The 16,663-nt window shown below is 40.5% G+C and overlaps 1 protein-coding gene across 8 annotated transcripts in view; it reads left to right on the top strand.

Annotated features, from left to right (window-relative positions):
• SLC8A3 (solute carrier family 8 member A3) overlaps positions 1–16,663 on the top strand; it is a 244,229-nt gene that overhangs the window by 118,841 nt on the left and 108,725 nt on the right. Inside the window, exon 1 of one of the 8 annotated variants that reach the window (XM_075191828.1) lies at positions 2,517–2,620. The exons of the other annotated variants lie outside the window; for them this stretch is intronic. The gene's annotated coding sequence lies outside the window, so the exon portion shown is untranslated. Of the gene's footprint in view, positions 1–2,516; positions 2,621–16,663 lie in introns of those variants that run through there. 8 annotated transcript variants of the gene reach the window in all.

Here is a 16,663-nt window from a genome sequence, read left to right as displayed (position 1 = left end):
ACCTCTGTCCCATTGCGCTGCCCTGGTGGACTGTAAAAACCATTGAGAAAAATAGGTTGTGAGAAAAAAGAAAGAAAAAAGTTTCCTAGCATAGTACATGCAACTGTTCATTCTGGGACCCTAATGCATTTTACAGGATAATGATCTTTATGTAGCTTTGTAGAAATGGTCATCGAAAACCACATCAGGGAGTTTACGGCAGAGATGCTGTCAGCAGTTGATCAGGATGTAATTGCAGCACCCACAACTCTTCAGCTATGTAATTGAGAAGATTAGTAGTCGTTTAACAGGCTTTGAGACATATGCTGAAAAGTATACACCATGGTAATAGAATATGATGTAACAACATCAAATGACTTACTAGCTGTGTCATCTGTGTGTGCAATTTTACCTCCCACTAGCCCTTTTTTTTAGCTCATGTAATTACCATGCTACATGATTCTGCTAATTTCATGCTGGTAAGAATTTCATGTATTTACGTGAGCATTTTACTTTGACATGAATAATAGTAAAGACGTAGGCTAAGCTTGTAAAATGACTATTATTAGATTGTTGATGGCAGGTTAGATTCTAAACTAGAGAAAAAGAAGTGCAGGCAGTGGACCTGATTTACCAAGTGCACTGGATGCACACTGTAAAATACCTCGGTTTTGCACCTGTGCACCTAGATCAGTGATAGACAACCCAATATACTTCAAGGGCCACATGTGCGGCCCTCCAAATGGGGCTGCACATTACTCTTCATTTCATAATAACATCACATCACTCATCCCAAAATGCACCCACAAGCCCATCTGCTTCAAAATGCCACCACATACCACTCAGATCTACCACTTGCTTCCAACAGACATCTCCCCTTACACCTCCCTTATATCATGGTAATTACATGAGTTGAAGAAAAGGGCTAGTGGTAAATAAAGTTGTACACACAGATGCATAGGCATACTGGGGGGGTCCTAGTGCTTGGAAACCCCCCTCCCAGCCTGGAGTACTGTATGCTTGAGGTGGCTGGACCCTGCCCCGGGACCAGCCACTTTGCAGACTGTGTGCAGATCATTTCTGTCTGCACTGTTCACAGCCACCTCTCCCCAACAGGTATTGAAAGCAGCAAGAACAGGTAGGAGAGAGCAGGACAGTCTGTCAACTGTTCTGACACACTCAATCAGGACTTTGTAGGGACAGTTGGGAGGTATGTCTCGTTTCACACGGTTCTGCTCGAAAAGGGAGAGCTGTGTGCCCCTAACAGTAGTGCACGAAGCATTGTTTGTGTATCTGATGGGGATAGGAAGAGTTGGAGAGCAGCTAAGCACTGTCTAAAATTATAGCCACGCCTCGAAGCATGCTGGCCACGCCCACTGGCGGCATGGTGTGGAAACCCCCCTCTACAAATCCTGCGTTTGCCCCTGAGATGATAGACCTAGTAAGTCAATAGTCATGGTTACATCTTACTCTAGCATCTATTACCATGGTGTACACTTACCTGCACATTGGGAGGACAGAGATGAAGGAGGGAGAGGATGTGTCCCAGAATGCACTGCACACACTCTTTCTCCTCCTCCTCTGATTGGCTGTGCTGCGTGACCTCCCTGCGGGGTGTAGAGCAGGTCACATGACAAGGAAGCCAGCTGCTCCCTTACACTCTTATTTTCGATTGCAGACAAAAAGTGATATCAGGTGCAGCAGGCAAAGGATCGACGAACGGACCGCCTGTTGCCACACAGCAAAGAGCGCCACTCCGCACAGCAAGGAACACCCTTAAAAATTCACTCTCTCTACTTTATGTAATTTCAGTAATCTTTGTCCGGAAAATAAAGGTTTGTTTTGGCACTAGCCTACCCCTCACTTTGCCCAACGTCTCCTCTTGGCCATGGGCAAACCTCTGTTTCTCTGCAAACTTTACAATTTTGCTCTACAAACCCTCTTTGGCGGAAATGAAACACTTGCACAGTATATAACGCACAGTGCAACTAAAGCTGATTTTGTATTTTTCACCTCGGTTATTTTGTGCCTTATAAATGACCTCCAGCATTTTCCCTATACTCTTACCTATATGAATATTTGCATTGATATTGTGTTCCCTTTGACTCTGCAATTCACTAGTTTATTAATAACTCATCAAAGTAAATAAAAAATGCCCTGAGAATACACAGTAGATCAAAGCAATCCATTTAAAGCAAATAATAAATATACATTATATTTCAAAATCAGTGGTGTATGTGCATGGGTAATAAAACCTGCATTTTTAAATCACATTCTCATTTAAAGTCATAATGTTTTGCTTCTTGTTCTACCAACTCAAAGTTATCATGAATTATTCACTTGTGTTATTTCTGTGCAGTCTCAGAGAGCAGATTTAGAAAACTATATGTAAATAATAATACTTTTATGCTACAATGGCTTTGTAGCAGTACCAGGTCTACTTTAGCAAACATTTGTGATGCAAACATTTGTGATGCAAAATGGGTGGTTCTGAAGAGCTCAGTGACTTCTGTGGAGTGACGAATCACACTTCTCTGTTTGGCAGTGAGATGGACGAGTCTGGGTTTAGTGGATGCCGGGAGAACATTACCTGCCTGACTGCATTATGCCAACTGTGAAGTTTGGTGGAGGAGCAATAATGGTATGGGGCTGTTTTTCAGGGTTTGGGCTAGGCACCTTCTCTCCAGTGAAGGGCAATCTTAATGTTTCAGCATACTATCATCCACGTGTGGTGCCCCAAAATCTTTATCTTTTTTCTTTGTCATTTCTGTTGATGAAGCCATATCCATTCCGCACTGTCAAGTGGTTTAATGTGCGGAATGGATATGGCTTCATCAACAGAAATGACACCAAAGAAGATGTCTTTGTCCACCAGACAGCAATAAAGCGAAATAACCCACGGAAGTTTCTGCACAGTGTTGGAGACGGGGAGACTGTGGAATTTGATGTTGTGGACGGAGAGAAGGGTGCCGAGGCAACAAACGTGACTGGCCCTGGTGGTGTACCAGTAAAAGGAAGCAGATTTGCACCCTACCGACGAAGGTTCCGCAGACGTTTCTACCGGCCAAGAGGAGAGAATGCTGCAGAATCTGGTGGGGAAGTAAGTACAGAGCAAGTGAGCGAGGGAGAGAGAGCAGAAGAAGTGTCCTCTCAGCAGAGACCTGTCCAGCGCAGACGCCCTTTTCCGTTCTTCTACAAACGGCAGCAGAAAGACTACGACTGGGATGCGCAGGCCTATCGGCTGTCAGAAGGAAGCATCGTCCTCAAGAAGAAACATCAAGGGATGACTGGGACAAAGAACCAGATGATAGACAAGGGACTTTGCCTCAGCTGCCCACCGACCCTTTCGAGCTACTATTGGCAGTATCAGGATTAGAGATCTTTCTCACTGAAACTGTTGTATATAATGTATATAATGTATATTAAAACTGTTGTCATTGAAAATGTTTGCTATTATAAATGTTGTAGATGTGTGATTTGAGTTGATAAAGAACAACCACCTTTATGTCTTAATGCGTGAGGACTTGCACCTGAAAAAGCGGGGGTGAATGTGGTGCCCCAAAATCTGAGTACCCTGGAGTGTATCTATATGTTTTTAATTTGTTAATTTAATTTGTTAATTGTTAAAAGTGTTTATAAAGATTTAAAAAAAATAATAATATTTTCTTGAGGGAGAAGTGACAGTTGGGAGTGGTTGGTGGTTGCCGGGAGTAACAGGAAGGAGGAGTGTGTGGCTTAGCAACAAGTCCACTAACTTTGGTAATAACTGTGAACTCCCAGAAGGCAGTGGGAAGAGGAAAGTTCTAGACTTCTGAGGGAGAGAGATCCCTGTGTCTGCATAGACTGAGAGAGAAAAATAGGGACAGAATGAAAATCGGACAAAGTGATATATAAGCAGATTAAAAGTGAAGTAAGTGTAAGAAGAGAAGAAGATAAGAAGTGAGCCAAAGAGAGGTGTGAGTAAAAAGGAAAGTACTGAAAACAAATAAGCAGTATAGAGATCTGTGACATCACACTAAACAGACTGAGCTATGTACTGAGAACAGTGTGAGAGGAGAGAAAATAGAGAGGTCTGTGAATACACACATAAGAGACTGTGTAATACAAAAGATCATCAGCTTATTTGGCGAGAAAAAATAATTTATGGGCCCCAACCACGTGCACCACTTCTACTAAATTCCTGTGCACAGTTCAACCCAGGACTGAGTGTAAATATGGTAACATTACCAAATGTTTTAGTGGAATATTAATGTTTAAGTGATTTACCTGAAAATTGATTTATTATTATTATATGTTAAATGCTATTGTGCTCTATGTTGATCAAATGAATATTTTGTCATTACCATTGAGTTGAAGGGGTCAGTGGCGCGGTGGCCAAATAACCAAAATTATCTTTACCGCATTATTAATAAACCCAAGTTATTTGACCAATCCTTGTCCCTCTCATTGAAGTATTTATCTCCTGACCACCGGATGTCCGAATAAAAAAGAACCTGAATCGTGTCTGGAGGACAAGGTAAGGGAAGGAAATCCCATCAGTCTCGGCCAACACACACGCACTCATTATCTCCTGCCTAGACTACTGCAACCTCCTCTCTGGGCCTCCCCCTCTCACCTCGCCCCCTCCGCTCTATTCTCAACGCAGCTGCTAGACTCATCTTCCTCTCTCGCCGCTCCTCATCCGCATCCCCTCTCTGCCTTGCCCTACACTGGCTCCCCATCCCCTACAGAATCTTTTTCAAACTCCTGACCACAACATAAAAGGCACTCTCCCAGTCTACTGCCCCCTATATCTCCAACCTCCTCTCCATTTACACTCCTGCCCACTCCCTCTGCTCGGCCAATGACCGTCGCCTCTCCTCCACTCTGATTACCTCTTACCACTCCAGAATCCAAGACTTCTCCCGTGCTGCCCCCCTTCACTGGAATGACCTCCCTCGTTCTATCCGTCTTTCTCCCATTCTTAGCTCCTTCAAACGGGAACTAAAAACCCACCTGTTCCTCAAAGCCTACCAACCTTCCACCTAACCCCTTCTCCCCTCCCTCCCCCACCCCCTCTTCTCTCCCTTATACGTCAATTCACTCCCTTTTGTACCTGAGTCTTGTTCACCCTCCCTTTGGATGTAAGCTCATTTGAGCAGGGCCCTCTTCCCTCTTGTGTCCTTACCAGCTCTTCTGCTCCGTCTTTACTGCATTAGCCTGCTTGGAGCTTCTGAAGTGTTAGTATTTTTTGTTTACTGTTCAGTAATGTTTTACCCAGTATTGTCTACTGTTTGTGCATTGTACGGCGCTGCAGAACTCTTGTGGCGCCTAACAAATAAAGGATAATAATAATAATTTTGTGAAAATACTTTGCTTCCAACTTTGTGGCAACAGTTTGGGTAAGGCCCTTTTCTATTTTAATATGACTGTGCCCCTGTGCACAAAGCAAGGACTACAAAGACATGGTTTGATGGGTTCGATGGGGTTGAGGTCAGGGCTCTGTGCGGGCCAGTCAAGTTCTTCCGCACCAAAGACCCTTGGGATGAACTGGAATGTAGACTGCGAGCCAGGCCTTCTCGTCCAACATCAGTGCCTGACCTCATAAATGCTCTACAGAATGAATGGGCACAAATTTCCACAGAAACAATCCAACATCTTGTGGAATTCCTTCCAGGAAGAGTGGAAGCTGTTTACTATGTGAAAAGGGGACCAAATATTAAAGTATATGTATTTGAATACAATGTCATTACAACCCCTGTTGGTGTAATGGTCAAGTGTCCGAATACTTTTGCCCATATAGTGTGTATATATCTGTTTAGAACTAGTTCTGAAATAAAACTTACAAATTGGTTAAGTCTAAATGCTCCTTGTGGTTTAACATCTACCACCAATGTCGCTGACACCTATTACATATAACAGTACGAATGCCCTGATATGTTTCTCCCAATACTGTTTACTAAACAGTAGTGAAGATTACAGCAGCTTTACTTATTTAGTTAAAGTCTAACAGTTGTATTCAGGTCACTTAAGTTCTCTCCATAAGAACATCTAGCAGTAGCAATATTTGAGTAGACTTAAATTTGAGGGATTAGTAAAAGTCAGAACTTCTACTCCCCATCTCCCTAACAATCTTCCTGAAACTCACAGCACACATCTTAGCAGTCTGCCTAAAGGGCAGCTCACTACTTATCCATATTATAGAATAGGACTGAGTCCAAAGCCTCTCTAGAGTTCTGGGAACACAGACCTCATTAGTACATCCGCATAATGTAAACAAACTTACCTGACTGCATTTGCCTTGCAAAGTGGAATCATATTATCGCATTTCAGTTATGCTATGGGGGGAATTCAAGTAGCCACGAGGTGCCGCTGGCAAACCTCAGCTTCTCTGCAAACTTTACCATTTTGGAACTATCCACGAAGACACATTACCTGGGAATTTTTCTCAAATATCTGCTCAGTTTCCCTCGCGTCAAGTAGAGATGTGAGGAGAAAATGAACAGAGATTTTGTACTATATAGACCAGCATTGTGCATGACATACAAATCCAAGTAAAATTACCAACATTTTTCTATGACAACTGAGATGCTCTTCAAGAGAACTATCAACTTTGTCAGTAAATTAATTTACTAATTCAATGACTTTTAAAAATGAAGGTCTAAGCTTCTGAAGCAGATCGATCCTTGGCAATGTCAACCATTCTCCATGCCTGTAATATATCCAAGCCACCAGTCTGCAGATAATCTGAAACTGGAGCTACAATTTAAAAGATCTGCATGAACATAAATGATACAAGAAGTGTTTCATATCTTGTCCAGCCATGGAGTAAGTACTTTGCTTCACTAATGAGTTTACTGTCAAACTGTGGTGACACTGAAATATACTCCAAGCAAGGTGCTTTACAATTCATTGGATTGTTCAGAAGATGACCTAAAAATTGTACTTAATGCCCTTGGTTTGCTCCACCAGCGCGTGTCACCAATTTTCTTTAGCCGGGAAAGTTTTTCCTGCCCTTGACGCTGGTTGGAGACAAGTTCTGCCCACACAAATGATCTTTTGTAAGACTCCGAAAAAAGCCATGCTGTATTCTCTAAAAGCCTAAATAATGACTTAACTGGAGTAACACACTGTGTGATATCTACAATGACCAAATTGAGAATATGAGCATACCACCAAGTGTACACTGAATTACAGGGCTCTCTTCTTATGTAGGCCTGTACTCCACTGTAGTGCCCACTCATGTTTGCAGCACCATCAAAAGAGCAACCAATAATGTTACTTATGCTCAGAGAGAACATTTCCAGTCGCTCCTTCAGAACTGAAAATCGAGCTTCCCCAGTAGTGCTTCTAACATCAACAAGACTGAATAGTCTTTCAAAAACCATGTTCTCTTTGGTAGACCTTAAAATGATGCTATATTGTTCCACAACACCAATATCCTGTGTACTGTCTATTTGTACTCTAAATTTCATAGCGTCTTTTACATATTGGCTTATTTTCTGTTTTACCATATTTCCCATTATTATTATTATCAGCTTGTTAACAGTTGTTTTGCTTAAAAACTTTACCATTCCACCCCTTCCATTGCTATCTTGATGTCGTCTTTTCTGGCCTCACTTATTGCTACTGCTTGCTCTATGTGTTTTTGGAGTACACCATCATATTTACTTAGAAGCAGAACTAATTCAAGAAAGTTACCGTGGTTGAGGTCACTATTGAGTAACGGATGAGCAGCCTCATCCTTCCCTCTGTAAGCAAGCGCTTGCTTTGCAATGTAGAGTATGATAGCAATCAGCCGACTGATTACCATGCGATTGTGCTGCACTTCTTCTGTATGTTTGTTTGCTAAATTTACATTGATTAAACTTTCTATATCACTTTTCCTTTCTGCAGCTAAGTATGCATTTACAGATACTTGATGTTGGCTGGATTCTTCATGTTCCCTTACTCTGTCATATACATGGTCTTTATTAACCTGCCATCCAAAAATAAAATAACTTTTATGATTGCTATAAAATGCCAGACAGGTTGAACAAAATATTTTTTGACTTTCAATATAGTAAGACAGTCATTTCCTCTGAATGATACTTCCACCTGGTACAGGTTGAAAGTAGTCTTTGTGAGCTGGAAATAGCATGGTATGAGTAGCATCCTAAGGCGGCTGCACAGGGTGGGCTTTCATAAAATGTAATTTGCTATAATCAGCAAAGGAGCTGCTATTTCTATTTGTACATAATAATGCAGAAATCTCTGTTGCACACATTTGCAAATGTATGGAAAGCCACCCGCCACTTCATGGTGCTTCTGCTAATAGTGGTCTGAACTAAACAGTGAGAGTCCCTATTTTTGGACCTCTGTATTTGTTCCTTACTGGATAACCCCACCTTTTCAAGCACATGCTTTGAACCTATAAATTGATTGAGCAACTTCCACTTCTGTATAAAATGTAATTTAACAGAAAGACTGCTTAATGCTTCTGGTGCAACAAAAACATTACATTTTTCAGATACAGAAGGAAGAGGTGAAAACAAGATCTGACTTTCTGCAGAACTGTCGGTATCTTGACCATATGTCTCGGTGAGGCCAAGCCCACAAATGTTTTCTCCTGAGCCTTCTGGTTCACTTAATACAACGGACGGCCCTTCGTCTGCACTAGACACTGATGCTGCAGCATCCTTCTGTACTGTGCTTTCAGAAACATGTTGAAGGCTTAAGTCCTTTGGTTCTACAGTAACATCCTTCCATAGCTTTTGTTGTCCTGTGGCATTTCCTGCTTCTCTCAGACTCTTCTGTGACGCCTGTAATCTCTTTACTGAGACACTTTTATATTGCTTCTTTTTAGGCACTTCCACCTGGCTTTTATCTTCTGAAACTGAACTTCTTTTCAAAGACATGTTTTAGTGCCTAGCAATAACACAAACAATATTGTTGACATCAGTGATGGCCACTGAAGATTGCTTGATGCCCTGTCTGCAGATAGTTCCATCTCTGTTTCCCTCAGTCATGCTTAACATTCTTATAGCTATCATGCTGCCCTATAATCTCTTCATTAGAAACAACCGCACATATAATGTTGCCAACATGGTAAGATAGCACGATTACCAATATCTCAATATAATCATGCCATCCTATAACACCAACCATATACATGCCATCCTACTTCGTTATAATCATGCCATCCTATAATATCAACCATATAAATGCCATCCTACTTCGTTATAATCATGCCATCCTATAATATCAACCATATACATGCCACCCTACTTCGTTATAATCATGCCATCCTATAATATCAACCATATACATGCCACCCTACTTTGTTATAATCATGCCATCCTATAATATTAACCATATAAATGCCACCCTACTTCGTTATAATCATGCCATCCTATAATATCAACCATATACATGCCACCCTACTTCCTTATAATCATGCCATCCTATAATATCAACCATATAAATGCCATCCTACTTAGTTATAATCATGCCATCCTATAATATCAACCATATAAATGCCATCCAACTTCGTTATCATCATGCCATCCTATAATATCAACCATATACATGCCACCCTACTTCGTTATAATCATGCCATCCTATAATATCAACCATATACATGCCACCCTACTTCGTTATAATCATGCCATCCTATAATATCAACCATATACATGCCACCCTACTTCCTTATAATCATGCCATCCTATAATATCAACCATATACATGCCACCCTACTTCGTTATAATCATGCCATCCTATAATACCAACCATATACATGCCACCCTACTTCGTTATAATCATGCCATCCTATAATACCAACCATATACATGCCATCCTACTTCTGTATAATTATGACATTCCCTCAAAATATGTTAATTCTATCCAATGATCACATAATTATGAACATGATATAATCCCACAATAATGATATCCCATTAACAAAGTTGTTTTAATCATGTCAATCAAACTTATTATACATTTTCTGATTGTCTTACTAAAAATGAAATCTTTAGAAACATTAAGAATATTAGTATAGAGAAATATTTTCCTGCCTATAAATAATGAGTATCTGTCTCTCTGACTGTTCCTGGATTCTCAATCTGGGTGCTGCTGGATCCAAGCTTGGTCCTGGTTTTCTTGATTATTTTCCAGTTTGCAAATGGGGCCCAGTGTGTTTTCTGTATTGTAATATACAAGAACATTTTATCACAAATGCTTTTGCAAATAAATTCCACAAACATACAAAATTCAACCGTCCACACCCCACTTCTCTCAGTATTCCCAACATTTTGATTATTATTCCTATATTTCTATTGTCTAAGTCTTTATTATTTATGGCTTTGTTTTTTCAAACCTTCAGAAAACAGAGCCTGACTAGGCTGTGTCTGCGGTTTTGTGTAGTGATTGAGAGGTATTTCTGATTAGACTTTGCCAGGGCCAGTGTTTTATTCGACATGTATCAAAGACTTTCAGGGACATTTGAGGCACAGTTCTCCTGCTGTTACGCAGAAGCAGGAAACTCTGCTGAGTTCTGGACCAGCACACTGAAGTCTTGCTGTAGACATTGCAGCTCTGTCTGGTGTTGGCCATGAACAATAAATCTTTCTTGCCAGGAGACAGTGTTTACTATTATTTTTAGGGGAATGAGCAATAAATGTAAATCATTTTGTTGTGGAATTGCTGTATGGCTTGAACTACTTCATTTTTTTTTATTTTATGTTGTATTTTTACTATTAGTTTTCTGGAGTGAAGACATTTGTGCAGAATAATCGATTCTTTTAATGAACAATTCCTTGTCTCATTTAAGCTGTGGATTTAAGGGTTTCATGCATACTTGCCTACTTTGGGCAAGTTTTTTCCGGGAGAGGGGCGTGGCGCGGCCAGTCGCTTCATTTTGGCCCCTGCCCCCCACGACGGAAATGGTGTTCACGTCATTTTGGGACGGCAGTAGCGGGATGCGGGAGATTTGCAAGCTCTCCCGGGAGTCTGTGAGACTGACCCGAATTTCGGAAGTCTCCCGGACATTCTGGGAGAGTTGGCAAGTATGGTTTCATGCTTACAAAACGCCACTTTTTGCAGTCTTTGACAAGAGCCATGTTGCCTTGTATAGCAGCTGGCCTAGAGTTCAGTTGTTTTTTTTTCTCTTCCAATTGAGAAAACTTCAGTAATTTTTTTTTTTTTTTTTTTTTTTTTTAATGTTTGCTCTTATTTTATTTTACTGCACAAACAGCTTTTGTATTAGTTGAAAAAAATAACAAATACAATTGTACTGCCATGACAGCACAGTATAACCATTCCCCAGAATGTGGTAATTGATTACCAAAATTATAAGAGCTCTGAACTTAAAACTGTGAGACACCCCAAGTAAAGCGTACATACAATTAAGTGATTTCATTTGAGCAGTTTTCAGGGTCAAGTTTATGTGGTCGCTGCGCTTCGCAAAGCAAATGTGTAATAAAGATATATTTATTGTATGAGTGCACCCTCCCCAGTAATAATATATGGTATTTACGACATATTTATTTTAGATTAGTGCACTGGCTTATGCCAGAACCCCCCCACCCCCAATAATAGTATATATAGCATTTAGAAGTATGATTATTTTTTTTTCCATTAGTGTACTGGTTTGTGCCAGAACCCAGGGCTTGATTAAGGGTTCAGGCCACTCTAGACTAATACACAAGTAGTGCTGTTATGTGAGGGGGCTGTCACTCCTGCGCCTGTCGCTGTCCCTGTCTCTCCTACTTGCTTATTCTCAAGTGCCCACCAAGTATGACTCATTGTCTTCAGGCTTTATCATGGGAATACGTCAAGATTAAAAACCTTCTTCCTTTTTCATTTCATGCTTTCTTTTTACTTTGGAGAACAAATATTCCCTTATATTTCAAAGTGAACTTCAGTTTATACCTCCCTGGCATAATTTTTTCACCCTAGGCTGCAGCCTGGGTAAGCTAGTGGATAATCAGGCCCTGCAAGAACCCCCCACCGCTAATAATATATATATATATATATATATATATATATATATATATATATATTATTATATTATTTAGAAGTCTTTCATATTTTCTAGATTTGTGCTCTGGCTTATGGTTGAACACCCACACTCCAATACTAGCGTATACAATGTTTATCCCCCTCCCCCCAGTAACAGTATGTATATATATGTGTGTGTGAATGTATGTATGTATGTATGTATGTGTGTATATATATATATATATATATATATATATATATTGAGCTTCCTGCTACAGTAGCTGTGTTTGAACAGGGTTAAAAGTGGAATGTGAAAACTATTTTTATTTTACTCAAAACAATAATATTTGTAATAAAACTAACATGTTAATCGGGGAATTCAATTCCCCGCAGAGTAACGCTGCGCTAAACCTATTATCGGTAATACGGTAATTTTAACCTTGCTTTCTGAGCTGCGAGCAAAACGCAGGCGTTTTAATTACCGTATCAAGGGTAATTACGCGCTCTATTACCGTAATATTGGTAATAGTGCGCAGGCCGCGTTACTTTCAGCAGTAACGCAGCCAATTGAAGTCCCCCCTAAATGACATAAAATGATTACATAGCAATAGAAGTGCACTGTTTTTGTTTTACATACATAAAATGCAGAGGCAAACGCAGGATTTGTAGAGGGGGGTTTCCACACCACGCCACCAGTGGGCGTGACCAGCATGCATGGGGGCGTAGCTATAATTTTAGACAGTGTTTGGTTGTTCTCCAACTCTTCCTATCCCCATAATATACATGGGCAGTGCTGCGTGTACTACTGTTAGGTGCACGCAGCTCTTCCTTTTCAAGCAGAGCCGTGTGAAGCGGGAGCAGGGTCCAGCCACCTCAATTATACAATGCCCCAGGCTTGGAGGGGGGTTTCCAGGCACTAGGAAACCCCCTACCCCCCGAACATGGACTTATCTGTGTGAGTCTGTATGTTCTCCCTGCGTTTGCGTGGGTTTCCTCCGGGTGCTCCGGTTTACACACACACTAAAAAGCATACTAGTAGGTTAATTGGCTGTGGTTAAATTGACCCTAGTCTGTGTGTGTATGTTAGGGAATTTAGACTATAAGTTCCAACGGGGCAGGGACTGGTGTGAGTGAGTTCTCTGTACAGCGCTGCGGATTTAGCTGCGCTATATAAATATATGATGATGATGACTGCCGCTACTGCATTTGGTCCTGCATATCTTCACTGGCAGCATGCTGTTCTTTTAAGGTTCATTCTACAGAAATCTAAAAATGTCGTTTTGGGTGAAATTAGCATATAAAAAATGCAAATGTTACCTTTCTGTCCTCTGTTGATCCTGTGATTCACAGTCCACGGCGGCATCTAACCGTTCTGAACAGTTTCCTGTTTGGACTGGCCTGTTTACAGTGGGGTTGTCAAGGCCACTCCCCTGTGAATTTCCCATTCATGTAACTGATAATTTCATAAGGCAGATACTTTGACAACACGGAGCAAGGTCCAGCAGATAATAATTACACACAAGTCGGAGACAGGACCTTCTGCTTAAGATCATCAGATGCATTGAGGAGCAACTGAGGGCTAGTAAATAACATTTGCAATTTTATTGTATTTAAATTCCACTCAAAACTACATTTTTAAGTTTGGGTGAAATTAGTCTATAACTTGCAGGTTCCGGTAGGCACATGTTTATGTGCTTAACTGTGTATGGGGTCCTTTACAACAACAAAAATATGAAAAAGTATTCTGTTTGCTAGAGACTAACTATTTAAATTATAGCAGGAATTTAGATTGTATAAAAATGAAAGCCATTAAGCATTATGGGAGGTTCCAATTTGGCTGCTCCCAGTAGGTTTTTGAAATGCATTTTTTCTTGTCCGCACAGCCAGAGACCCACTTCTCTGGACTAGTACATTTGAAAACACTGATGAATAATGAATTTTGCAACTACATTCATGTCAGGCATCTATTAACATTTATATTACATCCCAAGTGTCAAAAGCTGCCTCTAAGTACCATGGGCCTTTAATTGTTTTATCTCTTAACTGTTTTCTGCTGCAATTTCTAGCAAAAGAGCACTATTTTAACTATTTCCTTCAAATTGTATGTAACCCCTCTAAAGAATCACAATAATATACAAATATACTGGGTCTGAGTCATCAAGGAAAGTAAGGCTGGAGTAAATGTTCTTCAGGACAAACCATGTTAAAATGCAAGGGGTGCAAATTAGTTTATTATTTTGCACATAAGTTAAATACTGGCTGTTTTTACATCTAGCACACAATACTTTCATAGCTTTATTTTTACACTGAAATTTAAAGTTAATTAAGGACATGTCCTACACCAACAATAAAACTGTCCCCACATTTTAAATTTACATCCCCCTCCAATGCAACATGGTTTTGCCCAGGTGCATAGTTATTTCTTTATTATGCTTTGCTCTCCATATTGTCTCGGACCCACTGTTTTTTTCAAATGTTGCATGTTTAGTACAGGTGTCATAAATTGTATTTTACACAGCCTAGCTACTTTCTAGCTTCAGAGTACACACTCACAGCGTGGTTTCTATCTACCCATGGTGCATTGCATTTTAGCGAGTTCAGCCCTCAATGATAACAATACCATACTTGCCAACTCTCCCTGAATGTCAGGGAGACTCCCTGAAATAGGGGTGATCTCCCTCACTCCCGGTAGAGTCTGGCATTCTCCCTGATGCTGAGCCAGTACAAGACGTGGTTGGCTTCGCCATCTGTGGCGTGGTGACACAGTTCAGAAATTGTGTCCTATGTCCATGTATTGATGCCTATGGAGGTGGCCATTTTCATGGAGACAAAGATTTAATCAAAGACTGACAGGTAAGACAACATGACTTCAGTAATGGAGACAGAAATGTAAAAGACACTTTAGTCTCTAGAGATTCATTAGCTGCTTTTTTTTAACGCATAGTTGCCTACTCTCCCGGAATCTCTGCGAAACTCCCGCATTTCTGGGAGACCTCCCGGGCTCCTGGGAGAGCAGGGCAACCTCCCGGTTCTCGCCCCGCAATAGATAAGTGTTGGGTGGCGGGGCTGAATGACGCAAACATCAAGTTATCTTAGCCCCGCCCCCTGCTGTAATTGCCAAAATTGTAACAAGTCCTTTGGGGACGGGGCCAAAATAATGCAATTCGTCAAGCCCCACCCTGCACGCCCACCTCCCGCGGGATCTCCCTGAAGCCAACGAGGAAAAGCTGGCAAGTATGAACAATACTTGCCTAACTTTTCATACCTCACTTCCGAGAGAAGTGGAGGGGAGATACAAAAAGAAGAGTTGGGCCCCATTTGCGTCATCAATTGGGTGGTGCAAGGTGTATAAATAGGCTAATTGTACCATGACACCCCTGACCAGCGTTCACTGAAGTGGGCTGTGCTTGATGGTGGAATTTGCTTCCTTCCAGTAGAGTTGCTTGTTGTCCTGAGAGTCTGGGAGGTCTCACCGTTACCAGGGGGAGAATAGGCAACTATGATATTATTATTTGTCTATGAACAGTTCTTTATATAGCACTTTCATATTACGCTTTACAGAGAATATTTAATGATTCACATCAGTCCCTGCCTCGTCGGAGCTTACAATCTATATTTCTTACCATATACACGTCATGTGAAGCCAGTTAACGTCCCAGTATGTTTACAGCAATCATGGTAGTTTTTCAGGCCGTCAGAATAAAAAACGGAAGCTTTAAGTGATCAATTATCAAAGTGATCTTTGGGTCACTAATTTAACAAGTCCTGCACAGCAAATGTAAATACAATGCAAGATCTGTCACTGTATGGTAAATTGTATATGTATATTTGAAAATGTTATTAGCTGTGATATATAGTAACTTGGGGCCTGATTCATTAAGGCTCTTAACTTAAGAAACTTCTTATTTCAGTCTCCTGGACAAAACCATGTTACAATGCAAGGGGTGCAAATTAGTTTTCTGTTTTGCACATAAGTTAAATGCTGACTGTTTTTTTCATGTAGCACACACATATCAACTTTAAATTTCAGTGTACAAATAAGCTATCAAGTATTTGATCCTTAATGAATCAGGCCCTTGGACTTTAGGTTTAGTCCAATGCAATAAATCTTGTCAAAATAGAAATACAACAACACTATTTACAAAAGACAACCATTATTGCATTGACAACTAGACCTACCCAAGTGCTGTTTCCTTTAACGACTCTTTCACATGGAAATTTTGCCTGTATTCTGTGTGCTAGCTAATTGTCATCCCCAATACAAGTTCTCTAAAGCTTCATATGAATAGTTCATTAGCTAAACACATTGAAAACAGGAAGAAATACCCTTAATTTCATTTTAATTTTTACTCCCAAAAGCAAGTTTCAGGGAAAGGCTTTCTTTTTAAATGATTAGGATACCTCTTGAACCTGTCTTCTCCTCCTTAGTTGCATGCAACACCAATATCAAATTAGATGGAAGAACCAGTTTGAAAGTATAAACTTTGTTTCATAAAGAAAGGTGAAATTGCCACCACAATATTGGTGAACCAGTGTGACAGGAGTCTCCTTATCACTGCTCTGTGTGGTGTTAATATTGAAATGCCGTGAATGTCAGGTCACAAACAAGCTTTCCTGGATAAAATGTGCAGCATGTTATATAGATGCTTGCTATTTCCTACTGAAATAGTATGTGTATGTGGTCATGTAATGGTTATATTGCACTTACTTACAGCCAGCACGGTGGCTA

The sequence above is a fragment of the Mixophyes fleayi genome, chromosome 12, assembly GCF_038048845.1.
Source record: "Mixophyes fleayi isolate aMixFle1 chromosome 12, aMixFle1.hap1, whole genome shotgun sequence".
Classification (NCBI taxonomy): Eukaryota; Metazoa; Chordata; class Amphibia; order Anura; family Limnodynastidae; genus Mixophyes; species Mixophyes fleayi.
Note: the sequence above shows the minus strand (reverse complement) of the source record. Positions and strands in the feature narration are given on the sequence as shown.